Consider the following 13095-nt stretch of genomic DNA (forward strand, 5'->3'; position numbering starts at 1 on the left):
ATTCCTATCGTTCTTGAGAAGGAAGTTCTTTCTTTGAAAGATAAAACTAATGTCTTTCCTGAAGAAGATTCCCAACCCATCCCTATGGATGTGACTATGTCTATGACTAATAAACTTTCTAAAGGTAGACCTATACCTCCTCGTCATGATGGATTTGGTCTCCTTCCTAAACCAGATATTCCTCCTTTATATGGAGCAGTTCCTCCTCCTTCCTCTTATAGAGAGAAGAGACCTTCCTCTTCTCCTATTATCCAACCTAAGAGATCACAACCTAAACACCCAAGTGATAAGGATGAGAACATTCCTCCTCCTCAATCTTCTCAACATCCTACTAAGACTAGACGAAATCCCCAAAGACACCCTAAGCTAGTATTATTCCATTTTCTCCTCAACCGAAAATTGAGCCAAAATCTCCTAAACATAAGATGCATGATGGTTTTGATCCTGTGCGAGTTAAAGATCCTATTTTTATAAATCTTGATGATGATATAGATGAAAATGTTACTCTTCTTGCTTCTGATAGTGAATATGAATATGTTGATGTTGATAACCATTTATCTAACGAATTTTCTAAAGCTCTTATCCTAGCTCCTAGACAAGAACAACATGGCTTGGAACATGAACATAGCCCTTGTTTGGATCTTGTGATAGCTCCATCTGCTGTGTTGGATGTTCCTCCTCTAGCGTGTTTCCTGCCTTCCCGAAATATTGATCGGCAAGATCGGGGAGTGGATGACATGCTAGACTAGTTTCATTAGCATAGCAGACTCTCTCCTCCTCTCTTGATCTCTTTTGTTACTTCTTCTATGTGTTATTCTCATTCTTCTATTTGTTGTCCTTAGTGTTGTTTACCTGAGGACGATGCAAAGCATTGAGATCTCTTTTGGTCTCTCTCATGTTGACTCAAAAGACACATGTGTTCCCTTCTTCTAGGTGACCTTCCTTGATTGGGGAATGAAGAACGATTATGCATACATACATACATATGATATACATGAATTATCATACAACATACTGACCCCAAGGAAAGCGAAGTCACCTTGTGCTTTGTGTTTTGTGTCTATTATCCTTGGGTTTATCTCACACTTGGGGGCTAAATCTTTGTGATAACGTGCTCCTTTCCCTTTCTCATTTCTTATGTGTATCACTACCTTAAAGCAATCACCCCTGATGAGGCGTGTGTGATCGCTTTAACATAGGGGGGCATACACTCTGTCCATATCTCTTCAAGATACTTGAAAGTTTATTGGCAAACTTAGCTTTGCCTTGAAAATTTTTGGTATTTCTCTTGCATGACTCATAGTGAGGGAACCTTACTACTGACAGTCATGGTTCTCCCTCGTGATTTTCCCTTTTACTTTGTCAATCGAAGTCATAAGATCCTTAGTCCACTGGGGGCTTGGTGTATCTTGCCTCCTTGACGTGGTGAAAGTCTTTCAATGTTGTTTCCTTGTACTTTATCGGAAGTATGGGTGTACGCTTATACTCCCGCTAAAGTGGGGGCTAAATGTAGCGTCCTAAAATTGTGACACTTGCAATTTTGACTGCATTTGGGTCTTCACGATGGCGGCGCAACATTGAACCTGAATGGAGACCCCAAAACTTGTTTACGACACCAAAAACTGCATCTTTTTGCACCTTGGCCTGATCCTCCTTGCATCCTACTGTCTCGAGAGGTGGGACCATGGCGCCCAGCGCCCTGGTCCTTCAGGACCATGGCGCCTAGCGCCCTGGTCCCTCAAGACCATGGTGCCCAGTGCCCTGGTCCCTGGCCCTATTTTGGGCCCGGTCTCTTGTTGGGCATCGGGTCTTCAAATTTGCAATTTGGAAAATAATGCTCCTAGGTCAGCCTAAGGTTGGAAAAATCAATCTCCTAACCCTAATTGACAAGTATATAAACTACATTTCCCCTCCCATTTGGAAAGGCAAGAAAAAAGAGAAAAAACATATGTGTGCAAGAGGCGGAAGCGATAGACAAACATTCAAACATTCAAACATTCAAACATTCAAGCATTCAAGCATTCCTTCAAGCAATTGAGCATTCTAAGTCTCCATTCAAGGCTAGGTGTTGCATTCAAGGCAAGGATTCAACCATTGAAGAGGAGATCACCTACAACATACAACATACAACATCATTACACCTTTGCATGTAAGAATACAAACATTCTTACAACAAGGTTGCAAGTACGCGACTGTAATTGAAGATCTGGAATCCTTGTGCAGAGATGAACAGATCCCCCTTCGTTTCGCAGATTTTTCGAAGGACCGTGTGCACTCCGGGCGCCATCGTCCCATCAAATTTCGCTCAAAATTGTAGGATAGCATCGTCTCAACATTTTACTACTAATTTCAGGTCCGTAACTTCATCCCATGTCCCTATCTCCGTCTACAAGCAAATCTTTCTTACTTTTTACATACATTCCTAGTTCGATCTTTCTATCTACATTCTTTACAAAAGAGGGTATCCTTGATGTCTCAACCCTTGAAACTCATTTAGAATTCAATCTTGCATTGTGTGGGATTGGATCTTGTGAGTTTCAACCCCTCTTTTGAATGTAAAGTCTCTCCTAAGTGAAAACCGTCAATCCTAGTGACCTCCTTTCTCTCTCCTTGGAGTGGGGGGAACATCTAGGGTTCAATTTTCCGCTTTACACTTTCGTTCTTGATTTTCACACTCTTTGCATATTGTCTCTACTGACTCAAATAGTGCCTCATGTCAGGAGTCCTCCTTTTATTTCTTCTTTGCTTTCCACTGAGGTTTTTGGTATTTGCTTAGTGTCTTCCTTGGTGGTAGAATGTATTCATAGCCCAATCTTTTTTTGTCTTTACTGAATTGTGAAGGAGGATCTAATGGTTCTGTGACACCTTCCTAACATTTGCCGATAGGTCCTTTCCCATTGTATCCCATTTGTTGCATGATCAAGTAGCCTTTTCCATACAGGTGTGTTGGTATAGCTACTTCCATAGTAGTCGCTTTGTCTTCTTCCTCATCCTTGTACAACCAACTAAGGATGTCTTTTTCCTCTGATTCATGTGCTAGAGTGCCGAGTTGGATAAATTTGCCATCAAACTTGGTGATGGGTTGGGTTGCTTGATGTGTTGATGCTATAGGTAATCCATGACATTTAGATGATGCTGGTAAGTTGGCCAAACACAAGGGTTCCAAAGAGTATTCTCCCATGCCTTGCTCTTTGATTTTCATTTTCTACTTGAAGTCCATAGATAATGATTTAGACTTTTCTTGTTGAATAGTTGGTGCTAAGGAACTTTGTTTTTCTCTATTATGTGGAACCAAGTTGCCTTGGGCTGCCCCCATAGCATTACAATATTGAAAATGGTTATGATATGCTGATATAGAAATCTCCTGTCCATTGTAAGGGAACTTAACACACTGGTGATAAGTAGAAGGTACTGCTTGCATTTCATGTATCCAAGGTTGACCCAATAAGATATTGTATGTGAGGTCTATGTCTAAGACTTGGCACATAGTGTCCTTTTGTATTGGTCCTACTTGAATTGGCAACATTACTATTCCTTTAGATGATCTTTCTTCACCATCATATGATTTGATAGTGATCTTTTTGCGTGGATCAATAGATTGCTTAGAGAAGCCTAATGCACGAATAAGTTTCAAGGTACATATATTAAGTCCAACTCCTCCATCTATTAATACTCTTTTGACTTGATGTTTGTAGACCAAGACTTCAATGTGGAGTGGAGTTTTGTGTGGATGGCTCAATGAGATATTATGATGCTCAGAAAAGGTAAGGTTATGAGGCCTTGCCATATGAGCCACCATGGCTTGGAATTTGTCAGCATCCAGATCTTGAGGTACATTTGTTTCCAATAGTGCTTGTTCCAAGATGTCTTTGTGTTTTGGTGAAAGTTTCAACAACTCCAGTATAGATATTTGAGCAGGAGTTTTGCACAGTTGACTGACTAGATCATATTGAATTTTGGGTATGATGTGTGTTGTTGATGTATGCCCCTTCAAGACATATTTTTGAGTTCTGGTTGTTACGTTGATGAATTCATGTTCACGTTTGTCTTTGATTGTGATGGCGTTTACTTGATTGTCCTCAACTGATATATGACTGATGGTGTTATTGTATATGTGATTGATATGAGTTCCACGTGTATCATTTGAGGTTAAAGCTCCATCCTTGTTGTAGTTGGGAAGAGGATTCTTAAACGCTCCATGGTCACCATTTGTCTTAAGACCATCGAATGTTAAATCGCCTCTATCAATCATGTCTTGAACAATGTTTTTCAATCTCATGCAATCATTTGTTTGATGACCTTTGTTGCGATGAAAATCACAAAAATGTGAGTCATTCCACCGGGGTGGTTTGATTTGTGGTTCAAAGTTATTGATTGCGGGTAAGGAGATAATTTTGTCTACCAGGAGTTCTCTGAATGCTGATTCCAAGGATTGCCCTAGTGGTGTGTAAATGCATTTTTTAAAGTTGTTTGTGTTACCTCGTGAGTTTGTATTAGGTCCTCGATTGGTGTTATTGTTTTGGGTATTGTTGGCGTTGTTTGTGTTGAGTTGATCTTGATTGGTATTTGGTGCATAAGTGTTAGTACCTTGATTAGCAGCTTTTGGATTCTTTGTAGCTTGAGGATTACCTGATAATGCTAACACTAGTTGCTTGGATTTTGCATCATTTGATTCATTTCCTCCTTCATTTCTATTGTTTTTGTTTCAGGTCCAGAACCTGGATTTGTCTAAGTTGTTATTGTTTTGGTTGTTGTAGTTGGATGAATTTGTTCCTCTTTGAATAATTTCAATGTTCCTTTCTTGACACATGCCTCTTCTATTTGGATGCCATTCTCAATCAATTTGGCAAATGATGGTATGCATTGAATTTTGAGTATGTAACTCATCTCACTATTCAAGTTGTTGATGAAAATTTCCATCTTTTCTTTTTCAAGCACATCTCGAGGATATCTCGAAACCATACGCTGCCAACGTTGAAGGAATACCATGAATGTTTCATTGTTTTTCTGCTTGGTATTACAGACATCTAGCATAGTGATAGCATGTTGAATGTTATAGGAATATTGAGTTGTGAATTTTTTGACCAATTCATCGAATGATCTGATAGGAGGTGTGATTTTGGATAACCATTCCATTGTTTGTCCTCCCAAGCTCCTTGGGAATAACCTCATCAAATAGGTGTCATCATGGGCGAATTCAAGACTCATGGTACAAAATTCCCGAACATGATCACGTGGATTTCTTTTCCCATCATATTTGTCAAATTTGGGAATATCTGAGTTTAGGGGAAAAGGCACCATGTTCAGCCGTCTGTCAAAAGGATAAGGACAAATTTCAGTTAAGGAGTATCGTACTGTGGTCCCTTGTTGCATGTCTTGCATTTGTCTTTGTAACATTTGCATTTGTTGAGTGAGAGAAACCAAAGGTGCATCATTTTGTCAAGGGAAGAGTTATTCCCTTGCATTAGTTATAGGCTGAAACAATGTGTGCAGCGATATGTTTTGGTCAAGGATGTTTTGCTCGAGTAAATTTTGCTCAGGTATGTTTTTCTCATGGTCACGTAATTCCTCCTCTCTTTGTCATTCTTGATAAGCATAATGTTAAGACCTTGTTCTAAATATGTCAGTATCAAAGTCTTCAGTGAGTTTAACTCCTTTGCTTGTGAGCATGAATAGGTATTTTTCCTTGTTGTTTTCCATGAGTCTTTCCACAAGTTTTTGAAATGAAACGTTTTCTTGACACTCTTGGAGGATTTCCTCAGAAATTTTGGTGTCTTCTAGATTTGGACATTCGAAAGGATTTGATAATCTTCAATCCATGTTGGACTCTGGTTGCATTTCACTTTGTTTGTTTCATTGAGAGCGAGTAACAGTTGGCATCTAGTAGAAACTTTCTATGACAAAGGGAACAAACTCCTCTTTGATGTTTTGTTCAGGGGTTGGTGGTTCAAATTGGGGTATGTTATAATTGATGCACTCTTTAGGAAAGAAGGCCGGATTGATCTTTCCTCCTTGATTTAGGCATTGATTGAATGCTGATTTTTGACAGAATGCTCTACTCCTCAATGGTTCCTTGTCAAATTCATTTTTTTTTTTTGAAGATATAAGCGGATATGACGAAGGAATGTTCGATGAGATTTGAAGAGTTGGCGATTGATGTATAAAAATTTATTCCATTTGGCAAGTTTCAGAGAACTCGGTTGTTGTTTCCTCAACTTAGTGTTATGATAAATAATCTTTCTTCTCAGAATATGAGGATTAGTCATACACAAACGATCAATGGTTTCCTTTGATTTGTTTTGGATTTAGTTTAGCTTGTTTTGGAAACTCAAGTTTTACTTTATCAAATGAAGGTTTTGATGCCCCCTCACAATGAAGTGTGTCAAATGATATGGAATATGAGCTTTCCCAATATGGATACTCGATTTGACAACTTGGAGTTTTAAAACAAGTGTGTTTTTGGATAGAAATCCATTTGATTGAAGGACCTGTTTGATACTTGTGATGAGGTTTCCTGATTTTGATAGGAGAGATGTGTTATCTTGTGACTAGTTTTCAGATTTTGGACAACTTTGTTCGACGGAAAACTTGCTTTGAGAATAGTTTTTTGATACTTGATTTTAATTTTCTGTTTGATGAAGTTCAGGCTGAGGAAGGAAAGCTCCCGAAATTGTTTTCAAATTTTTCAAAAATGACTTCTGTTTTGCCCCCTATTTTCTTGGTTTTGGCTACGCACTAAGAGAGAGACGCAATGCGCTACAGAAAGTCCTTAATGTGCTAGAAAAAAGACCCCACACGCTACGCTGCCCCCTGTGACGGGCTAACTGGTTTGTTTTGATTTTCGCTTGGTTCAAAAGGTTATGCACTAATATGGGCCGCCAACACGCTAACTATTGATCTCTACGCGCTAAAGTTTGGTCTCCACGCGCTAAGCTGATGCTTCAACGCGCCAGACTATTTTCAAAAGGCGCTACTTTAAACTGCTAGTTTTGGATTTCTATGAAGCACTAATGTTAAGAGTTAATGCGCTAAGGTAAAGGTTGAATGCGCTAAAACATGGTTTCCACGTGCTAAGAAGTTTCTCTTATGTGCTAAACTGCCTTGATAGTTTGACTTGGTCATTTTTCTACAATTTTTGGAATTTTGTTTTTAGTTTTCAGTGATGATGGATGATTTTTTGAAGTAACAGATGAAAACACAACACAAAAGAGACAACCATTTTGATTAATCTAAACAATGAGTGTATGTTCTGTGAGGATGTGTTCAAATCCTCAATATTTTAACAGTTTTAGATACAATATGCAATTTAGTTGGACTCTTTATTCAAAGGTCATAAGTAATATCAAAGCCCACTAGTCTCGATACTCCGTCATCTCAAACAGCCGTGTCACCCCCTAGGGGGCGCCCATTTTTTCGCCTTTTGCCAGAAATTTACCCAAAGTGAATTGCTTCACAATTGAGTAGTTATCTTGGGAGATATATGGTGAACAATCTTGGGGGCAGATTCTTCCCCACCCTTGCACTATGATATTACAAATGTCTAGATACTGGATACTGAATCGGCTCAAATTTTCTATGCTAAGGTTTGTAGTCAGGCTTCCCAACCTTTAGAAAAAAGGCTTTATGTATCACAAGGATACTGGGGGAAGGCTAATCACTATGTGCAACCATTGAAAAGGACTTTCGTCAATTTCCACTTTTGATTATAGTGGGTTGGAACACTTGGCTTCAAAGTCATTCCCCACTTAGGTCGTTCCCTTCACACCGGCCAAAGAATGGCTTTAAGAGTTTTTCAACCCCTTGGGAAGGCAAGTCTGCTAAAGGATTTAATGAAATATCACTGAAAGCATAAGAGTGGTCTGGCTTTTTGATCACCCAGTTAAGGGGAGAGCATATTCCTTCCACTTTCGAGACAAGGAAAACAAGGTTCTTTTTAACTATTCATTTCAATGATTTGCTAAAGTCTATATGGAGATGTTGCTCCACAAAACATGGTGTTCATTTTACCCCTTCAAAGCAGTGATTTTCTAATCTATGAAAAAAAACTAGTCAACAAAGCAAATTCGATGTTTGGTCAACAAAAGAAATTGATCAAAAGGGGAAGATCTTCCCTCTTTAGTTGCAAATGACTTTGGACATGTGTGATTCTTTTACTTTGCAAAAATTTGAAGTGGATCCTTTTATGCACCAAAGGATGCGGAAGTTCTTTTTAAACACCTTAGTTTGCAAAAATGAAAAATTGCCTTGTTCTTTTTAAAGCCCAAATTGAAAATTTCTCTTCTAGAAAAGCAAGAAAAGATTGTTTTTGTGGTCCTTTTTATAGCCCAAATAAGGTGAGTTCAATTTTATCTAACAAGAATTATAAATACTCTAAATTGTAACTAACTTAAATAAGTTAGTAAAAATTTAAACTATTTATAATCCTAAAAATAACACTAAGTTCCTCCCTGCAAGAAAATGTTAGAAATCCTGCAAAATACCGATTTAAAATATTTAGAAAGATTTTTGCTCTTGTGGACTTCTACAAGTCTAAGTTTTATCTCAGTTACAGTTTAATTCTTGTTTTCTATCTATGATGCGCTACAGAAAGGACTATACACACTACAAGATGACTAGGATGCGCTATCGGACAAACCCGATGTGCTAAACTATTTTCTGAATGCGTTGCTCTGTTATTTTACCACGCCGAGACCTACAGGAAAATGTTAATAAATTTTATGCACTATGTAACGGTCTGCATGCGCCAGGGAATGAGTCCCATGTGCCGAACAGTGAGCCAGATGCGCTGGACTTTTAACCAAATGCACTAAGGGATGATCCCTACGCGCCGATTCCTGTTTCCCACGTACCTGCAAAAGTGATTAGTTTTAAAAACCAATTTCATTAATGGGGTTGAGCCCCACGGTGGGCACCAGAAATGTGTGCGGAAAAAGTGGGCCTATGAAACTCAAAATGTGAAAATGCAGTCTCAAGGAGCTTGTTCACACACCCACAAGACTTCTTGATGCAAGTTATGGAGTCATGAGGAATGACTCAACTTCCCAAGGTAGGTTCCATGGTTCTCTATCTCACAAGGTCCCTCAAGCCAATCCCTCAAGCCAATGCCTTTGCTCTCAGTTCACTGAGCAAAGTGACTTAGGGATGACGAATGCAAGAACGAGGGATGCTTTATATTGATTTTAACATGAAATGCATCCTATCTATGCATGATTCTACAAATGAAGCAAACTAGATTATAAGATGACAAGGTTAGTAGCAATACTATCCTAACATGATATGCTAGTTAATGATTTAAGCTAATGATAAAGGAAATACTCTAAAATGTTTATTAGATTAATTCTTATTACAAAAAGAGGCTAGTTGTATTGATAAATTTGAGCATAAATGAGATACTAAAAGCTTGGATGGATCCTTAAAATGGAGGAATGAGAGCTCTATCTATAGTGAAAATAGGGCAATGGATGGTCAAGATTGGAGGAGTTAATCAAGGGTTAGGATTGAAAGTTATCAATCCATGTTTACAATTTTCACTAATGAAATGGTGACAATTGTCAACATAAGACTGCTTGAGAGGAGATGTAAGAAGCATTAAATCCTTGAGAAGACCTCATGTTTACCTTAGGGGGTAAGGGTTAAGGTTAGGTTAGGGTTATCCAATGGATAAAGCTTTTACCCAAGGGGTAAACTCTTGTGCAAAGGTTAAAGGGATGACCATGGTCAAAGCAATAAATGCTTGATGAGACCTCTAGGTTAGATGAGGGTTTAAGTTAGTCAAATAGTCTCTAACCATGCCACTAAGGGTTAGTTAACCATTAATGGTCTGAAGACTTTGGGGACAAATTTGTAAGAGTCCTTTCAAATTTGGGGGTATTCAACAAGTTAGCTTGTTGAAGGCATAAAGGCTTTAATGCCTTTTGAAGACTTTACTCCAAATTTGAGAAGTGACCTCCTCAAATTTAGGGAAAGGGGATAATTGATGGGCTTGAGTTAATTGATTAGGATTAGATGGACTCTAGAAGAATTTAGGAAGGGGATTAGGATGCAAGTGGGAGATGTAGGAAAATGAAAGTGGATGAGGAACAATAGGATTAATTGCTTTATTTCAATTTGGTTGCAAGTTGGGAAATTAAATAAATTAGATTTATTTAATTGGGGTAAATTATTAATTAAATGTAAATTTAATTAAAAAGTAGAGAGAAGGGATTTAATTAAATAAAATGAATGACATAAAGGGCTTAAGTGAATTTAACTAAATAAATTAAATAATTTATTTAATTAAATAGAAGAATGTGGGTGATTTAATTAAATTAGATTTAACTAAATAGAGAAATGAGAATAAAATGAACATTGAATATTCATTTAGGAATATGGTCATTTTTATACATCTACGGAGATAAATAGTAGAATGGAGGGAAGGAGGTAGAAAATTATGGGAGATAAAAGTAGATAGGGATGGAAAGAGAGGTAGGTAGAGAGAGGGAGAGGAGAGATAAAAAGACCAGGAGGGAAGACAGATACCCATATCTAGAGTGAAGAGATAAATACATAAAGGGAGAGGGGCGATAGATAGTATAGATAGATGGGTACCTGATAGAGAGGTGGAGTAAAGAATACCTCTCCTTCCCTCCCTCTCTTTGAATACTTCTCCTTCTCTCAATCACTCCAACTCTCCCATCCACTTTTGTATATCTCACCTATCTCTATCTCCTTCCCTCTCCACCTCTCTTTATCTTTTTCCCCACTCTAAACCTATCACTATATCCCCTCTTCCTCTCTCTCTTACTCTATCTCTATTCATCCATCCCTCCCTCCTTCCCTCCACATGTCTACATACCCCTCAAAAGATCATATGATCCCTATTAACATCCTAGTACATGGCATGAGCCCTTAGGACACCATATGACCCCTTAGCATAATATTATCTCCTAAAGGGTCATATTGTGTTCTAAGGGGTCATATGGTGTTCTAACACATGTGTGGCCCCTTAGGACCTCATACGACCCCTCATGACACCATATGACCCTTTTGAACATCCTGGTATGTATGACATGACCCCTTAGGACACCATATGACCCCTTAGGACAATATGATGTCCTAAGGGGTCATATCGTGTTCTAACACATGTGTCATCCCTTATGACCCCATATGACCCCTAGTGACACCATATGACCCCTTAGGACACCATATGATATCCTAATGGATCATATGGTTTCCTAAGGGGTATATGGTGTTCTAACACATGTATGGGGTAATATGGTGTCGTTATAGGCCATATGGTGTTGTTAGGGGTCATATGGTGTCCTAAGGGGCCACACATGTGTTAGAACACCATATGACCCCTTAGGACACCATATGACCCCTTAGGAAATCATATTATCGTAAGGGGTCATATGGTGTCCTAAGGGGTCATGTCGTGTACTCAAATGTTAAAAGGGGTCATATGGTATCCTAAGGGATCATACAGTGTCTTAAAGGGTCATATGGTGTCTTGAGGCATCATATAGTGTCCTAAGGTGTCATTTGGTGTCTTAAGGGGCCACACGTGTTAAAACACTATATGATTCCTTAGGACATCACATTGGCCTAAGGGTTGATATGGTGTTTTAAGGGGTCATATGGTGTCCTAAGGCATCATGTCGTGTACTAGGATGTTAAAAGGGGTCATATGGTATCTTGAGGAGTCATACAGTGTCATACAATGTCGTTAGGGGTCATATCGGGTCCTAAGGGGTCATATGGTTTCGTTAGGGGTCATATGTGGTCCTAAGGGGTCACACGTGTTAGAACACCATATGACCCCTTTCTATACCATATGACCCCTTAGGACATCATATTGTTCTAAGGAGTCATATGGTTTCCTAAAGGGTCATGTGGTATCCTAAGGGGTCATATGGTGTCCTAAGGGGTCATATCGTGTCGTTAGGGTTCATATGGGGTCCTAAGGGACCACACATGTGCTAGAACATCATATGACTTGCTAGGACACCATATGACCTGTTAGGACATCATATTGTCCTAAGGGGTCATATGGTAACATAAGAGGTCATATGGTGTCGTTAGGGGTCATATGGGGTCATAAGGGGCCATAAATGTGTTATAATACCATATGACCCCCTAGGACACCATATGACCCATTAGGATATCATATGGTGTCCTAAGGGGTCATATGGTGTCGTTAGGGGTCATATTAGGTCCTAAGGGGCCACACATGTGTTAGAACACCATATGACCCGTTAGGACATCATATTCTACTAAGGGGTTATATTGTGTCCTAATGGGTCATATGGTGTGCTAACATATGTGTGGCCCCTTAGTTACCCTTATGACCCCTAACGACACCATATGACTCCTAAGGACACCATATGACTGTTCTAAACACCATATGAATGTCCTAAGGGATAATATGGTGTCCTAAGAGGTCATGACATGTACAAGGATGTTAAAAGGGGTCATATGGTGTCTTGAGAGGTCATACGGTGTCCAAAAGGGTCATATGGTGTACCAAGATATTAAAAGGGGTCATATGGTGTCCTAAGGGATCATATAGTGTTCTAAGGGGTCATATGGTGTCCTCAAGGGTCATATAGTGTCCTAAGGGGTCCTATGGTGTTCTAAGGGGTCATATATTGTCTTAGGTGGTCATATAGTGTTGTTAGGGGTCATATGGGGTCCTAAGGGGTCACACATGTGTTAGAACGCCATAAGATCCATTAGGACATCATATTGTCCTAAGGAGTTATATGGTATCCTAAGGGGTCATATGGTGTCTTGAAGGGTCATATAGTGTCCTAAGGGGTCATATGATGTTCTAAGGGGTCATATAATGTCCTAAGTGTTCATATAGTGTTGTTAGGGGTCATATGGGGTCCTAAGGGGTCACACATGTGTTAGAACACCATATGACCCATTAAGACATCATATTGTCCTAAGGGGTCATGTCGTGTACTAGGATGTTAAAAGGGGTCATATGGTGTTCTAAGGGTTCATATGGTGTCCTAAGGGGTAATATGGTGTTGTTATGGATCATATGGGCTCCTAAGGGGCAACACATGTGTTAGAACACCACATGACCCCTTAGGACACCATATGACCCCA

This window comes from Cryptomeria japonica, chromosome 3 (assembly GCF_030272615.1).
Source record: "Cryptomeria japonica chromosome 3, Sugi_1.0, whole genome shotgun sequence".
Classification (NCBI taxonomy): domain Eukaryota; kingdom Viridiplantae; phylum Streptophyta; class Pinopsida; order Cupressales; family Cupressaceae; genus Cryptomeria; species Cryptomeria japonica.